Genomic DNA, 5,697 nt, shown 5'->3' with positions numbered 1-5,697 from the left:
GTTTCCAGAAAGCGTGGTGATGCACACCTGGGGTGGGGTGGCAGAAACAACAGTTGTCTTCCCCAATATGGCGAGAAAGTGGAGTGGTGTAAGCACCTCCCCATCCCACACCATCCAGGGGCCAGAGGCGACTGAGGGGATTATGAAGCCAGTGGGGCTGTGGGCGGGGGATGGGGGTGAGCGGGGAGGGGGAACTAGTAGCCCCTCCCTGAGGTGGCTGAATAGAGGGAGGGGCAACAGAAATGCAATGGTCTCAGGGGAAGAAGGAGCCTTCCCAAGACTGGGAAGGGGAGGGGGTCTATGCCTGCGGAGACTGTTTCCTGGGGGCAATGTCTCCCAGGGGCACTGGCTTCCCCCAGTGTCAGGGACTCCGGGTACCGCCAAGTTCTCCAGCCTCAGCTCAGCCAGAGGCTGCAGATCCGCCCTGTCTGGGGATCACCAGCCTCTGACAATGAGCACTTCAAGGTGGACAGTGTGAACCGAAGACCAGCCAGCACCTGCAGTGTCCCACCTGGGGCAGGACCGTGACTCTCTACATTACCTGGGGGCGGTGGGGCAGGCCTGGCTGTGTGATTTGTAAGGCCCAGGGCAGAATGAAAATGCGGAGCCTCTGGTTCAAAACGATGCAGGATTTCGAGGCCGGGACAGCAGAGCCTCAGAGCAAGGCGGCACTCTGAGCTCAGGGCCTGTGGGGCTGCCTGGCAATTCCCTGTGGGAAATCAAGTTTCATCTGGCTTAGAAAAACAGTCAAGTGATGCCTCCTGCCCTCACTGGGGTGTCCTTTTTACCCCGGGCACTTCTCCTGGGCTCCTGCCCTCCTGGCACTGAGGTAAGAGGAGACACACGAAACCTTGCTGGCCTGGCCAGGAGGAACCCAAAGCCGTCGTTTCAGACAGACGAACCTGAGCCGGACGTGAACCTGGGTTCAGACCCTGCCGTTGCTGTGGGTCAGCGGCTGTTCCGCCTGTGGAGCAGCATCGGGTGGGCGCTGCCTGGCACCGTGGCTGTGAGGAGAACTTCTGCATGGCATGGGTGTACTTCATGGGGGGTGCGGCCCCTCTGTAATCGCTCTGCAGTCTGGGCGCCCTGTGATGGGGGCCTGGTCCTTGTCCGCAGCTGTCTAGGCTGGCTCCGGTGTGAGGTGAGGAGTTAACCCCCACCCTAGGTTCCCTCGCTTCTCTTGCCACCCACCTCCCCACCACCAGCCCCTGACTGCCTCCCTGCTGTCGCCAGGGTCCCTTTGCTTTGTGCTGAGGGGATCCTGCCACCTCCCCCTCCCCTATGTGCCCCATCTGAAGGCGTCCCATGGGTCCCCAGGAGTAATCGGGCAGGAGCCTTCCCCAGCGCACATCCCTGAGTCTGCGGGCAGGGGCCTGTCCTGGCCGCCATTGGTCAGAGGCGTCGCAGGGTTGTCCTGGGAATGTCCCCAGAACAGTGTCCTTCCAGTGCTGGGTTCCATCCTACAGCGTGGTTAATGGGCGTGTAGAAGGCACAACGTGCCCAGCTGCTGCCCAGAACAGAGTGGACGTTGCCTGGCTGGGAGCTGATTCTCTTCTGGGACTGCGAGATGCAGAGAAGTACCATGGGGAATGGCTGACAAGCGTGCTGGCCGTAGGCCAGTGCCTAGCTTATCTCCTGTAGCTGCCTGGTGACAATCTGACTTTTCCCAGAGCTCCTCCCACTGTCCTTCTTGACAATGGGGTGGGTCACTCTGACCTCTTGATTGATTTGCACTTTGACCAAAGGGGAACCGCGGGGGAGGCTGGAGAAGCCAGGCCTGAGGTGAAGGCATCTGTTGAAAGCCATCTCTGGGTTGCACTGTCTGAAAGCCAAGCGATGCCTGAGTGAGGCCGGCTTTGTGGGCGTGTGACTTGGGTGGTCATATAGACACCTGCACTCCAGAAGGACCCCACGTGCCAAAGGACCTCATGGCTGGTTTAATGCCCTACTGGTCGCTATTGGTTTAAGGCTCCCTTTGAACAGGGACCTTTCTTTTTCATTTTGCACTGGGCCCTGCAAATTACACAGCCGGTCCTGGCCCTCGGCGGCCCCACCACGGGTTTCTTACCAACAATTCGGTAATGTCTGTTTTCTCCCAAGCGATGCCCCTTGTTGTGGCCTGCTGGGGGCAGTTCATCCATTCTGGTTCAGAGTCAGTCCTGAACCCAGGCTGCAGAGCCCGGAACCTCCTAGTCCACAAAGGGCAGAGGTTCCTTCTGAGGAGGCAGGGAGAGGACAGGGTGTGCTGTGCCCACATCCTCCTCCCCTCCCTAGACAGCATAAGTCCCCAAAGTGCTTGGGATGGGGGGTGACCATCCACAGGGATGCCTCGGTGGGGACCACACGTGGTTAGTGCCAGGATCTGGCCTGGACCTTGGCATACATCCCCTCCTGGCCTCCCTGGGGACGGGAGGGACGGACTGTGCCAGGGTTCCCAGGGCTGGGTTCTAAGGGAGCTTTTTTTTTTTTTTTTTTTTTTGAGACGGGGTCTCGCTCTGTCGCCCAGGCTGGAGTGCAGTGGCCGGATCTCAGCTCACTGCAAGCTCCGCCTCCCGGGTTCCCGCCATTCTCCTGTCTCAGCCTCCTGAGTAGCTGGGACTACAGGCGCCCACCACCTCGCCCGGCTAGTTTTTTGTATTTTTTAGTAGAGACGGGGTTTCACCGTGTTAGCCAGGATGGTCTCGATCTCCTGACCTAGTGATCCGCCCGTCTCGGCCTCCCAAAGTGCTGGGATTACAGGCTTGAGCCACCGCGCCCGGCCCTAAGGGAGCTTTTTAAAACAACTTCCTGGTCCGGAAAGAGGAGGACACCAATTAAGTGCCTGGCTGAGGCCTGAGACCCAGATGGCCTTGAGTCCAGTCTTTCACTTAAAGTCCAAGTTTCCAAGAACCTGTCAAAGATGGTAAGTGAGGACTGACTGTACATGACTTTTGTGATGGAAGAGAGGGAGAGGAAGAGAGGGAGAGGAAGAGAAAGGGTTTTTACCCAGTGGAAGGGGATGAGTCCTGGCCCGAATCCTGGCTCTGCTCTGGCTGGGACTCAGGACCTTGGCTTTCTCCTCTTGGAAGCGGGGCTACTGACAGTTCCTGCTCGACGGGGTAGTGTGAGGAGGCAGAGGGCCTGTGCCCATGGGAGCTCAGACCCTGTGGATTCTCTGTTACTTGAAATATAGCCAAGTTGGGATCTTTCCAGAGACCCCTCAATCTGGGACTCCTTCCAAAGGACACACCTTCTGACACTGGAAGAAGCTTTCCAAAGAGCTCCCCAAAGGTGAGGAAAAACACACACCACAGTTTATTTACAAAGAAGTGGGATTTGGGGAAGAAAGACTGGAAAGGAAGTTTCCATTTTTTGCTTTCTATACTTCGGTATCTCTGAGCGCCCTGGGGCTCCTTGAGCAGTTCAAGGGGTGACCTTGAACTTTGAAGAGGAGTCGAAAGGCAGTAAAGAGAATCCTCGTTTATGCCTCACTTCCCTTGAATTTCCCATAATGGTATCATCCTCCTCGATGACCAGGGTACATTTGTCCAGACTAAGAAATCAACATTGCTACATTACGATTCACTAAATTCCAGACTTTATCTGGAGTTGACCAGTTTCTCCCTAATGTCCTCTTTCTGTTCCAGGATCCCATCCAGGGCACCACATACCATTCAGTCATCACGTCTTCTTAGGCTGCTCTGGTCTGTGAGAGTTTCTTACCATTCCTTGCTTTTGATGAACTTGACCGTTTCGGGGAGTACACCTCAGATGTTTTGCGAAATGCCCTCCAATCTGATGTTTTCATCATGGTTAGACCAGGATGATGGGTTTCTGTCACATCGTATCAGTAGAGGGTACATAATACCCACATGGCCTTGTTTTTACTTTTAAGAAATTCTGGAAATGTCAACGATACTGCTTATTTCTTATGGGATGTGTGTCTGTATCTCAGCCATCATATGTGGTAAGATGGTAACATCGCACTATCCTGCAATCTGTCTCACTCAATCTCAGAGTCGTGGAGGTCCCACGCCAAAGGGACCCCTGTGGTTCACTCTGAGGGAGGCTGATGGGGATTGGCTATGGTCCCCTGGAACCTGCGAATGTGACTGTATTTGGGAAAAGTGTCTTTGCAGATATAATTTAGGATCTCAAGATGAAATTCCCCTGGATTAATGTGGGCGCCAAGACCAAATGACAAGTGTCCTTAGGAGAGAAGAGAAGAGGAGACACACACAGGAGCAGCCTACTGAAGTCACAGGCAGAGATTGGAGCAATGGGGTCACAAGCCTGGGACACCTGGAGTCCCCAGAAGCTGGAAGAGCCCAGGAAGGATCCTCCCCTAGAGCTCTGGAGGGAGTGTGACTCTGTCTACACCTTCCTTGTGGACTTCTGGCCTCCAGAACTGTGAGATAATAGGTTTCATGCAACCCACTTGGTGGTGATTTCTTACAGTGACATGGGAAGCTAATACAGGCACCATAAATTGCTATTATTATTATTCCACCTGTCCTTCGAGCGAAGTGCACATCCCCGTCTCAGCTGAGTGTAGCACGGCGGGGCTGTGTGCCAACTCCCCGTGACCATCGACAGCACGATGTTAACATTTTCCTGCACTCCGGGTCCTCTGGCTCTGCCGGCCGCCTTCCTGCAGGCCCTGTCTCTGGCGGGTGTGGTGCCCCCATCGCTACCTCCCTTGCTACATGATCTTTGAGGAAACTTTTCTGACATCCTGCAATCTGTCTTGACCAATTTCCTTGATGAAATTAGACCTCGTCACAAACATTGAACGATGCAGCGGCCTGATTTCCTGGAGGTTGTGCCTCCCCTCCGGGTGTGTAGAAAACCGTCAGGCTCAGCCAGGCGTGGTGGCTCACATTTATAATCCCAGCAGTTTGGGAGGCTGAGGCGGGTGGATTATGAGGTCAGGAATTCAACACCAGCCTGGCCAACATAGTGAAACCCCATCTCTACTAAAAATACAAAAGATTAGCTGGGCGTGGTGACAGGTGCCTGTAATCCCAGCTACTCGGGAGGCTGCGGCAGGAGAATCGCTGGAATCCAGGAGGCAGAGGTTGCAGTGAGTGGAGGTCGCGCCATGTACTGCAGCCTGGGCGACAGAGTAAGACTCCGTCCCAAAAAAAAAAAAAAAAAAAAAAAAAGAAAGCTGTCAGGCTGAAACGGGGGAAGCTGGTGGAACGCTCTGGCGTGTGTCCTGGGAACTAAGTCCCAGGGACTTCCTAGGCACAGCCTCCAGTTCACACAGGCAGGAGAAACCAGAGGGTACAAAAGAATGTTTCGTGTCTTTTGGGGGAAATTTGGCTAAAAGTGAGTCCTCGGGGGAGATGCTAGTGGGGAAGAGACCAGGGTTAAGAACTTATTCTGAGGGCGACAGAGCTGCCACAAAGCTCGCTCCACTGAGTACTAGCCACTGACCTTGAGCAAGTCACTGACCTTGAGTGAGCCACTGAGCGGGCAAGCCACCCACCTCTCCAAGCCTCCCTGTGTTCGTCTGCAGAAGGGGATAATAATGGTACTGATAGCACAGGGTTGTTGGGAAATGCGAGAGAGATGATGCTGACATACTATGGAGCCCTGTGTGTTGGTGCTGACCCAGCGCCCACTGGAATTGTGCAATTCATCACTCTGGACATGAAGGGAAGGCAGCCTGGCGTGCACCAGCTCTGGCTGACTTGCTGTACTACAAAGGACACC

At 54.8% G+C, this 5,697-nt stretch overlaps 1 long non-coding RNA gene across 1 annotated transcript; it reads left to right on the top strand.

Annotated features, from left to right (window-relative positions):
- Window positions 1–288: 288 nt before the first annotated feature.
- LOC139358422 (uncharacterized) lies at window positions 289–5,139 on the top strand. The gene is made up of 3 exons (XR_011613220.1): window positions 289–1,141; window positions 3,193–3,270; window positions 3,627–5,139. It is a non-coding gene; the product is annotated as an uncharacterized lncRNA (long non-coding RNA).
- The last annotated feature ends 558 nt before the right edge of the window (window positions 5,140–5,697 follow it).

Source organism: Macaca nemestrina, chromosome 15 (assembly GCF_043159975.1).
Source record: "Macaca nemestrina isolate mMacNem1 chromosome 15, mMacNem.hap1, whole genome shotgun sequence".
NCBI lineage: Eukaryota > Metazoa > Chordata > Mammalia > Primates > Cercopithecidae > Macaca > Macaca nemestrina.
This window is presented reverse-complemented; position numbering and strand designations above follow the sequence as displayed.